Source organism: Penaeus vannamei, chromosome 18 (genome assembly GCF_042767895.1).
Source record: "Penaeus vannamei isolate JL-2024 chromosome 18, ASM4276789v1, whole genome shotgun sequence".
Taxonomy (NCBI): Eukaryota; Metazoa; Arthropoda; class Malacostraca; order Decapoda; family Penaeidae; genus Penaeus; species Penaeus vannamei.
Window position 1 is genome coordinate 41,169,776 of NC_091566.1, and position 11,331 is coordinate 41,181,106.

The 11,331-nt window shown below is 37.2% G+C and overlaps 8 non-coding genes and 2 pseudogenes across 8 annotated transcripts; 2 read left to right on the top strand and 8 right to left on the bottom strand.

Moving 5' to 3' along the window:
* Positions 1 to 216: 216 nt before the first annotated feature.
* LOC138864895 (5S ribosomal RNA) lies at positions 217 to 334 on the bottom strand (annotated as a pseudogene).
* Positions 335 to 805: 471 nt separating this feature from the next.
* LOC113801612 (5S ribosomal RNA) lies at positions 806 to 924 on the bottom strand. The gene has a single exon (XR_003475252.1). It is a non-coding gene; the product is annotated as a 5S ribosomal RNA (ribosomal RNA).
* A 726-nt stretch (positions 925 to 1,650) lies between these two features.
* On the bottom strand, positions 1,651 to 1,769 carry LOC113801342 (5S ribosomal RNA). Its single transcript, XR_003475039.1, has one exon. It is a non-coding gene; the product is annotated as a 5S ribosomal RNA (ribosomal RNA).
* Positions 1,770 to 2,545: 776 nt separating this feature from the next.
* LOC113801346 (5S ribosomal RNA) lies at positions 2,546 to 2,664 on the bottom strand. The gene has a single exon (XR_003475043.1). It is a non-coding gene; the product is annotated as a 5S ribosomal RNA (ribosomal RNA).
* Positions 2,665 to 4,185: 1,521 nt separating this feature from the next.
* On the bottom strand, positions 4,186 to 4,348 carry LOC113801477 (U1 spliceosomal RNA). Its single transcript, XR_003475139.2, has one exon. It is a non-coding gene; the product is annotated as a U1 spliceosomal RNA (small nuclear RNA).
* A 785-nt stretch (positions 4,349 to 5,133) lies between these two features.
* On the top strand, positions 5,134 to 5,326 carry LOC113821944 (U2 spliceosomal RNA). The gene has a single exon (XR_003477237.1). It is a non-coding gene; the product is annotated as a U2 spliceosomal RNA (small nuclear RNA).
* A 1,140-nt stretch (positions 5,327 to 6,466) lies between these two features.
* On the bottom strand, positions 6,467 to 6,668 carry LOC113801540 (small nucleolar RNA U3). Its single transcript, XR_003475194.2, has one exon. It is a non-coding gene; the product is annotated as a small nucleolar RNA U3 (small nucleolar RNA).
* A 646-nt stretch (positions 6,669 to 7,314) lies between these two features.
* LOC113801569 (U5 spliceosomal RNA) lies at positions 7,315 to 7,432 on the top strand. Its single transcript, XR_003475215.1, has one exon. It is a non-coding gene; the product is annotated as a U5 spliceosomal RNA (small nuclear RNA).
* Positions 7,433 to 9,696: 2,264 nt separating this feature from the next.
* LOC113821971 (5S ribosomal RNA) lies at positions 9,697 to 9,816 on the bottom strand (annotated as a pseudogene).
* A 631-nt stretch (positions 9,817 to 10,447) lies between these two features.
* On the bottom strand, positions 10,448 to 10,566 carry LOC113821967 (5S ribosomal RNA). The gene has a single exon (XR_003477257.2). It is a non-coding gene; the product is annotated as a 5S ribosomal RNA (ribosomal RNA).
* Positions 10,567 to 11,331: the final 765 nt, after the last annotated feature.

The window sequence follows — 11,331 nt, forward strand, 5'->3', positions numbered from 1 at the left end:
ACATTTTTGATCTGTGCAACTCTCAACAATATAGGCTGAATAAGTAATAAAGAAAATCGTGTAAATCAATAGATTTATATATATTTATATATGTGTGTAAATCAATAAGCTTATAGATCTATGTAAGCATGCATTTATTTTACTTGGTGTGAAGTAAAAATAATATCACCAGGACTGCAATAAAATTAGCAGCATCAAACTGTAAATGTAACAAAATGCCAACGACATCTGGTGTTCCCAGGCGGTCACCCATCCAGGTACTGACCAGACCCAACGTTGCTTAACTTCGCTGATCGGACGAGAAACGGTGTTTTCAACGTGTATGTCTACGAGAAGTATCTCTTTTGGGGTTACTCTAGAAGGAATGGTACAAAAGTAGATCTTCAAAACTACTGTTAAATTTTGATAAGACAATTGTGAGTAATTTCTTAGATTGATTTCTAAATTACATTCATTTTATTCTTCTTCTATAGGCATCATTAGTAATGATTGTTATTACTACTACAATTAGCATAACTATCATTATAGCATATAATGACGTTTCTTGAAGATCCCCCCCCCCCCAATATATATACTGGAGCAAAAAGAATTGAATTAAATGTTTGGGAAGCAGAATTGCATCTACTTTAGTTACTCTTATCAAATTCGTTTTCTGTCTATCTTTCTCCCTTCTCCCAACGGCGTTACTTGTACTCTATTTCCTACTGATTGATTTATGATTTCAATTCATTTCCTTAAACGAATATAAGAGGAATTGCCATAGATTGTCAAGAAATGCTCAACTTGTTTAGCTTATAAAATAGAATGCCAACGACATCTGGTGTTCCCAGGCGGTCACCCATCCAAGTACTGACCAGACCCAACGCTGCTTAACTTCGCTGATCGGACGAGAAGCGGTGCTTTCAACGTGGTATGATCGTTGACATGTTCCAGCTGAATTTTACCCGACTTTGTGGCAGCGATGGCAGATTTTTTCCTACATTTTCCTTGAATGTATATCTTCTTGTCTTTTGCACCAAACTGCATTACCACGGTCCTCTAGTCATATCACTGAGATCTGCTCCACAATCTTAACATCAATAACAACCGATCAGTAAGGGAAGTAGTTCTCTTTTGTGGTTACTAGAATCCTTTCTTCCAGTTTTCCGACTCTGGAACTCTACAAGGAATGGTACAAAAGCAGACCTTCAAAACTGCTGTCAATTTTTCTTCTTCTTCTTCTTTTTATTTTGCGAAGACTTCATTGTGAGTAATTTCTTAGACTGACATCTTAATTAATTACATTCGGTTTCTTCTTCTTCTATAGGTATCCTTCCTAATGTGATTGTCATTACTACTACAATGATCATAGCTATCATCATTACAGCATAGAACGACCTTTCTTCAAGATCGCCCCCCCCCCAAAAAAAAAAATACCGTGACAAAAGGAGTTGAATTTAAGGTTTGGGAAGCAGAATTGCATTTACTTGAGTCACTCTTATCATCATCCGTTTTCTGTCTATCCTTCTCCCTTCTCCTAACGGCGTCGTTATTTTTACTCTATTTCCTATGGACTGACGCATGATTTCAATTCATTTCCTTAAAAGAATATAAGAGGAACTGCCATAGATTGTCAAGAAATGCTTAACCTATGTAGCTTATAAAGTAAAATGCCAACGACATCTGGTGTTCCCAGGCGGTCACCCATCCAAGTACTGACCAGACCCAACGTTGCTTAACTTCGCTGATCGGACGAGAAGCGGTGCTTTCAACGTGGTATGATCGTTGACATAGGCTAGCCTAACATTACGTAGCTTTGTGCCAGTGCTGGCAGATTCGATCACCATTCATTCGAGTAGGATGCATCTTTTGTTTTGGCATCAAACTTCATGACCGTGCCATTCCCATCACGTCACGGCGATCTGCTCCACAATGTAGGCATCGCTAACAACCGACCGTTTGCGGGAGGAAAGGTAATTCCAACTCAGTTGTTGTCTCCACTCAGGTTATGAGAATATCATATTATTACACAGCAAACGAATGGCATACCATTATATAGAAAATTATAGGATTAGCATTATTATCACTATCATGATCATGATCGTAATCATACTGTTTATATGTACAGCAAATTATATTACAGCTACTTTGATGAATTCTAGGAGGTAGCGCGAATCATATTAAGATTACTTTATTAGACTGATCTTTAAATTACAGTAATCTTCAGCTTGTTCTTTTGAGGAGATCATTACTCTGGTTATCATCATTACTAATACAGGTATCATCACTGACCAGTGTCGGGTACAATGACTTTTCTACAAGACCGTAGCAAAATCCGTGAAGTATGAGAAAGAAGGGAGTCAACTGTTGGGGAAGCAGAACTGCATTTACTTTCCTTACCCTTATAAATATTGGATGTGTACTCGTGTTCTTCTCCCGCTCTGCAACGACGGTGCCTTTTACTGTATTTCCTATTGACTGACGTGTGATTTGAATTGATTTCTTGAAACAACTCGAAGAAGAGCTGCTACATATTGTAAAGAAATGCATAACACATTTAACAAAATGCCAACGACATCTGGTGTTCCCAGGCGGTCACCCATCCAAGTACTGACCAGACCCAACGCTGCTTAACTTCGCTGATCGGACGAGAAGCGGTGCTTTCAACGTGGTATGATCGTTGACAGAGCTAATGTTAACATTACCAAACGTTCTGCAAGTAATATATTCACACAATGCAATGCATATTTTGTTTTTATATCTAACACCATTACCCTGAGAACTGGCATCACTGAATCTGCTCCTCAATGTAAGTCTCAATAACAATCAACTATTATCGGGCGTATGGGTAATTCCAACCCAATTGTCAACAATATAATGCACTTGCCGTATGCCTTATACAAATTTTAGAGCTGTGCAAGTCTTAAAAGAATGCAGGTTGTACAAGTAAAGAAAAAAAAAGCAAAATATTATAGTATATGGTTATAAATCTGTGCATATGGAACTGTATCTTTTTCACGTTACCGTTACTGTAAGTAGGAAAAGCTAAATGATATAGCTAATCATATATAGAAATGCTGATCATTGAATCATATCTTGAGTACTTTCAACTTTTTTGCTGCTATTCTTTTGATGTTTTTGTTTGAGTTACCAGTATTATCAGTATATGTCGCAATGGTAATGATTATTACAAGTATTTTTATCGTTATCACCATCGTTATTTTTCTTCTTACTATATGGTTATTGTCATTACTAATATTATAATTACAGTCATGATTACGATAATGATAGTACTATAATGATAAGATTAAAGATACTGGTGGTGATATTGATGACGAATAAAGATTAAGTACTTGTAATGTTGATTATCTGTAGTTGGAGAGCTAATATCATATTCCAGATTGTTTGACTTGTAATAGCAACACCGCTAACTGCGGCAGTGGAGCATGATTCCCACGCTCCCCAAGGAAAGGGAGCCGGTAGGCAATCAGCCTCGGGCCACATTCATGGATGGATATTGTGTTTCGGCCCATCTTTATTTCCTCGAATAAAACCAAGGTAACAAGACAGCCATTTGCCTTACCCTCACCTGACGTCCTTCGAACACAGATCTTTGTATTTATGTTGTTTCCAAGAATTTATAAGTCATAAGGTTTTCTACTAGGAGGAAAGTTTTACTCCTGGGAAATATATATATACATGGTTACATGGTTTAACATTTTTCTTGCTTCCACATATCTTCCAGTTACAATAGTTTAATATTTTTCCATTAAATGGTCGATTGAGATAAAATTTATGGTATGAAACAATTTATCTACCTACTTATCAATATATAAATAAAAGTTTTGCACTTCTGTTTGATTTTGTTGTGAAATAGCAATTATGGGATTACCTTTAAAGTACCTAAAATGAGCAATAATATTATATAATTTGAATGAAAGATAAAATATTTTGGATGGTAAAACCAGGTCTGCCTAGCTATTCTATGAAAATTAAATTAACTCGTATTTCAATATGTGAACATTTACGAATTAGATCGATATTGCGCGATTACTCAAAGTTATATTGTATTAGAATAATTCATCTGTGTTATCACAGCATTTTTCTTTATCTTAGTTGGTTGAGTCCATTAAATATATGCACGCAAAATCATTAAAGCTAGACATGTGGATCGAGAATACTTTGCTGTAAAACTGAAATGTTATAAGGGGGATAGCGCGGACGCAGTCCCCCGCTACCAAAAATTGCGCACTCGAGTTAACCACATTTGGGTTAATCGCAGGGGTCAGCGCCACCGGAGTGCAATGGTGAGCCTCGCCCTGGGAGAACCGCCTTCGTGATCACGGTATCTCCTGTGCCAGGTAAGTATGCTTTCCTTCGCTAGGCGCCGACCCACGCTCGCTCGCACTGAGAACACCACGCGCGCTACAACACTTTATACAAATATCAGGTCGGCCTTGAATTTTCCTTAAAAACTCCTAAGTAATGACACTCATCATTATATTTCAAAGCTAACCGGAAACAAAGAAGGTCATTTACAATTTATTCAATGTGAACTACCCGTAACAAATTCTAAAGTTAATAAGATTTTTCCGGTTCTACGACTTTTAACTTCGTGGCAATTCATCACAATGTTCGGAAGAATACACCTATGCATGCATACACTAACATACACCGTTTATCCTATCTATCAGTACTTCCATATATATAGATAGATAAACATGTAAGAACATAGTTGCATAAATGTAATATTGAGGTGGTTTTAATGTATGGGTACATGTAGTATTCGCATGTTCTTAAGTACAAATTTATCTATAAATCATTTAGAGCCTCGACTATATTATACATTTATCACAAGGAACATGTGATCCATATATATATATATATATATATATATATATATATATATATATATATATATATATATATATATATATATATATATATATATATATGGCGTTTTAAAATGTTAATGGCCCAAAGAAAACGTGTAGGTTCTTTTCTGGGTATACTTGCGTAAACACTGTGGTCGTTTACTATTATGCAAATAAGTACATATGATTTTTTTATACATACATATCATGTGTGCAAAACACTTTCACTGGCAAGTCCTCAGAAACATTTTCTCAGGCACAATTTCAACCATCTTTCAGTATCGCTTCTCGGCCTTTTGGCTAAGATCAAAGTGTAGTATCTGTTCTTATCAGCTTAATATCTGATACGATCCCCATGTGGGATCTACGATATTAAACTGATTTTTGGAAAATGGCGAAGTGCTAGGGGCTTGCTCCACCTTTGCCGCGGATCGGCCCGGTATTGCAGTACCTCCGGGATTGGTCCACTCCCTCCGGGGAGGATATCAATTTATCATTTAATAAATACGTCTCTTTACTGTGTAACAGTATCTTCTCTCTATATAGCTGGTAGTAAACTGGCTTCCAGAAATTAGTAACGCTTTCCGGATTTCCCAAAGTTGTCGAAGGTCGGCGGTACTGTAGTTCAACATTTTTGAAACTGTTTCCTAAAACACTGGAATTACTCTAATTTAAGAGAAATGGCAATTCATTGCAGTGCCTAATAGACGGATAATAATATCTAATATAATACGTCAACTATTATCGATTATAATACTATTACACTAAATCGAAGTGTGTAAAAGACAAACATGGCTTCCCACTTCATGTAACATCTCAGTCTCCACAAACTTTGAAGTGTATAAGATTGGGGAATGCCTTAATGGATTTTATATGGAAATGTCAATACCCTCCATGACAAAATCCAGAACATACACTTCACACACAACCCAGAGTGTCAAACCACTAGACTACAAGATACTATAACCACAAATGTCTAGCCTGATATTCGAACTTGTCACAAGACCAACGATGTAAGATGAACACTGAGTATTTCACAAGGGGTAATGAGGTTGATAGGTCATGGCTAGCTAAATGATTGCATTAATCTTCATTATGACTATATTTCATCTGACAAATTGACAGCTTATTACTAGAAATTCCGCCTTAGTGTATAATACGGACAGAAACGTAAATCCAGACATGATTCGTGTCCATAATTAAACATTCATTCGTAGACTTTAACGTTAGTGCTTCTATCAAACCACATATTCACATTGCGTAAAAGAAGGGGTGGATGAATTCAAAGAGGTTACTGCCAATGGAAACAGAAATAATTACACTCAGTGGTAGAAGCAGTGGCAATATTAAGAATACAGGCATCAATAGTAGATAAAATAATGATCATGTAGTAGCGATATATTTACACTTGTATACAAATCAGATGTTTATTTCAACTCTGGTTCAGACATTTGAAACCATGAAAATACTACATTAGTAACAAACAAGACACTCTTTGCTTTGTTTTTGGAGACCATCAAGGCATGAAACAACAAACTCGCATTTTTATTTAATTTTTCTCCTTATAAGGAGTTTTCAAAAGTTCAAGAATACTTCTTGTGGATTGATATTCAACCACTCAGCCTGTGCAATCCTCCTCTTGACATCGGTAAACCGAGTCAGAACGGTCATCAAAACTCTCAAGCACAACTTGAGAGCCGCTTCCCGCTCAGAGGATTACACTAACAGTCCTCATCGTGGTTGAACATATTCCGAGAATCTTGGCGAGAAACCCGGCAATCGCACTATAGAAGTGATCCTATAAAGTATGATCATGCTTTCACGTTCTAAAATCACTTACACACTACATTTTACTGAGGACTTTGTTCCAATACAAAAGATTTTCATGTAGTCTTGTGTTGGTATGTTTACAATAATATATTTGCCAATTTTTAAATATCTGCCCAGTCTACACTTATTTTATAAAATAGTATACAAAATAAAGATGGAATGGAATGCACACACTTGATAAGTAACAAAAACAAGTAATTTATAACTTAAAAAAAAACGTTACATCTGTGACTAAACTAAACTATAGGTATAATGAATGTATATTTCATAGAAGCTATTCCAATGCATCTCCAATGAAATTCAAGATGAACATTTCTTTGAACTATGAGATCATAGAATTTGGGAATGAAAAGGCTCATGTACTTTGAAAACAATGATCTCGATGTTGAATGAGAATTCCTCATATACGGTATTTCCATTTCAAGTTGTTCAATTCATTTACCTTAAAACCATCTGGTATATACAATCAGTTAACGTATATAAATTAAGTACACATTTACTTTTCTGCGTCATAATCCTTATAAGATGAAATAATAGTACTTCTTTAAAGATAAACCTTTCTTGCCCGTATGTTCCTCGCTCTATGAGTCGTCAGTCTACCTTTGTTGGGCAATTCGATTACTATTCGCAGTAACTCTGGTTTCCCTTCAAAACGCATAAATCTTTCGCCTTTTACTAAAGATTTCCGTGGAGGGGAACAACTCAATGAGTCTTACTCAATTTTTTCTATAGCCCACTTCGGTGGGTTCATACACAACATATGCTTAATTAATATGACGCAAAAATACGAAATCAGCTGTATTTCTATTCTCATTAGTTAAAAAAAAAAAACTTCTTGTAGCCTGACATTAAACTTTTCAGCCTGTGTAATCCTCACAACATCGGTAAACTGAGTCAGAACGGTTATCAAAACTCTCATGCACAACTTGCGAGTTGCTCCCCACTCAGAGGATTACACTAACAGTATTCCTATATATTCAGAAATACACATATGCAAACAGATACACAAACATAAAAATATGCTGTGTATATATATATATATATATATATATATATATATATATATATATATATATATGCATATATACATGTATAAATATACATATATGCATATATATGCATATATATACATACACCCATGCATGCATATACACACATCCATGCATGCATATAAACACATCCATGCACGCGTATACACACATCCATGCACGCGTATACACACATCCATGCATGCGTATACACACATCCATGCACGCGTATACACACATCCATGCACTCGTATACACACATCCATGCACGCGTATACACACATCCATGCACGCGTATACACACATCCATGCACGCGTATACACACATCCATGCACGCGTATACACACATCCATGCACGCGTATACACACATCCATGCACGCGTATACACACATCCATGCACGCGTATACACACATCCATGCCCGCGTATACACACATCCATACACGCGTATACACACATCCATGCACGCGTATACACACATCCATGCACGCGTATACACACATCCATGCACGCGTATACACACATCCATGCACGCATATACACACATCCATGCACGCGTATACACACATCCATGCACGCGTATACACACATCCATGCACGCGTATACACACACCCATGCACGTGTATACACACACCCATGCACACGTATACACACACCCATGCACACGTATACACACATCCATGCACGGGCACACACACACCTATGCACGCGTACACACCCATGCACACGTACACACACACATCTATGCATGCATATACACACATCCATGCACGCATATACACACATCCATGCACGCATATACACAAACCCATGCACGCATATACACACATCCATGCATGCGTATACATACATCCATGCACGCGTATACACACATCCATGCACGCGTATACACACATCCATGGATGCGTATACACACATCCATGCACGCGTATACACACATCCATGCACGCGTATACACACATCCATGCACGCGTATACACACATCCATGCACGCGTATACACACATCCATGCACGCGTATACACACATCCATGCACGCGTATACACACATCCATGCACGCGTATACACACATCCATGCACGCGTATACACACATCCATGCACGCGTATACACACATCCATGCACGCGTATACACACACCCATGCACGCGTACACACACCCATGCATGCGTACACACACACATCCATGCACGCGTACACACACACACATCCATGCACGCGTACACACACACACATCCATGCACGTGTATACACACACCCATGCACACGTATACACACACTCATGCACACGTATACACACATCCATGCACGGGCACACACACACCTATGCACGCGTACACACCCATGCACACGTACACACACACATCTATGCACGCATATACACACATCCATGCACGCATATACACACATCCATGCACGCATATACACACATCCATGCACGCATATACACACATCCATGCACTCATATACACACATCCATGCACGCATATACACACATCCATGCACGCATATACACATCCATGCACTCATATACACACATCCATGCACGCATATACACACATCCATGCATGCATATACACACATCCATGCACGCATATACACACATCCATACATGCATATACACACATCCATGCATGCATATACACACATCCATGCATGCATATACATACATCTATGCATGCACATAAATACATCCATGCATGCATATACATACATACACATATGCACATACATCCATGCATGCATATACAACCATCCATGCATGCACATACATACATGCATGCATATACATACATGCATGCATATATAAACATGCATGCATATAGATACATGCATGCATATACATACATGCATGCATATACATACATGCATGCATATACATACATCCATGTATTACTTATTGATTCAAGTATAAATTTAATTGGTTACTTCGCAGAAGAAATTAGATAAATTATAAAGGCATAAAACACTTAGCATATAAAAGAAAAGGACAGACACCTGATGTTCCCAGGCGGTCACCCATCCAAATACTGACCAGACCCAACGTTGCTTAACTTTGCTGATCGGACGGGAAACGGTGCTTTCATCGTGGTTTGATCGTTGGTGAAATTACCAGTAGCAGTCTCTATATTTATTGCAATGCTCATCTACATTTCAATTTTCCTTTCGTCTTTTACGTTGATGCCTATTCCTTTTACTTGCTATCCAGTTGCTCCTACGTTCTCCCAGTTCAAGAAACCGACAGCAAGGGAAGCTGGGCTTACTGGTTACTAAAACAATACACAGACGACAGTCATTTTCTACCAATTTTCTGACTCTTTAACTCTTCAAGGAATGGTACAAAACCAAACCAAAACCAAGACAATCGTGAGTGATTTCTTAAATTGACATCGTAATTACAATTTCATTCTTGTTCTTCTGTAGAAATCATTACTATTTTATTCATTACTGATACAATTAACATTATCTTTATGGGCTACAGCGAATTATCTTAAACACCGCCGTAAAATCTGCTTAGAATCAGAAGCAAATCAATTTCATATGTGGGATGTAAAATTGCATTTACTTTAGTTACCCTTACTATATCCGTTCTCTGCCTATCCTTCTTCTTCTTCCTGATGGCGTTGACTTTTCCTACTGATTCAAGTATGAATTCGATTGATTTCTTAACAGAGATAAGAAGGGATGCTAGAAATTAAAAAGAACTGTATAACATATTTAGCATATAAAATAAAATGCCAACGACATCTGGTGTTCCCAGGCGGTCACCCATCCAAGTACTGACCAGACCCAACGTTGCTTAACTTCGCTGATCGGACGAGAAGCGGTGCTTTCAACGTGGTATGATCGTTGACAAAGATTCAGTTAACATTACCCAATTTTCTGTCAGTGATAGATTATTCACACAAGTTAATGCAATACATTGTTTGTTTTTATATCAAACTCCATTACCCTGAGAACTGCAATAACAATCAACCATTATCGGGAGTATTAGTAATTCCAACTCAATTGTCAAGAACATAATGCACTTGCCGTATGCCTTCTACTACTTTTAGAGTTGTGCAACTCTGTAAAGAATGCAGGTTGTACAATGAAGAAAAAAATAGCAAAATATCATAGTATATGGTTATAAATCTGTGCACATGCAACTGTATATTTTACACGTTACCGTTACTGTAAGTAGGAAAAGCTAAATAATATAGCTAATCATATATAGAAATGCTGATCATTGAATCATATCTTAAGTGCTTTAAAGTTTTTTACTGCTATTCTGGTATTAGTATTATTAGTTTTTGATAATACAATGGTATTGCACGTATTTTTATCGTTATCACCATCGTTATTTTCTTTTTAGGATATGGTTATTGTCATTATTATCATTACAGTCATGACTATGGTAATAATGATCGTACTATAATGATATTAAAGATATTGGTGGTAATATTGATGATTTGAATAAAGTTTAAGTACTTGTAAGGTTGATTATCTGTAGCTGGAGAGCTAAGATCGGATTACAGATCGTTGTATCTATGTTGTTTCCAAGAAATTATAAGTCATACGATCGTTTTCTTCTACTGCGAAGAAAAAGCCTTACCCCTGGGAAAAATATATATACATGG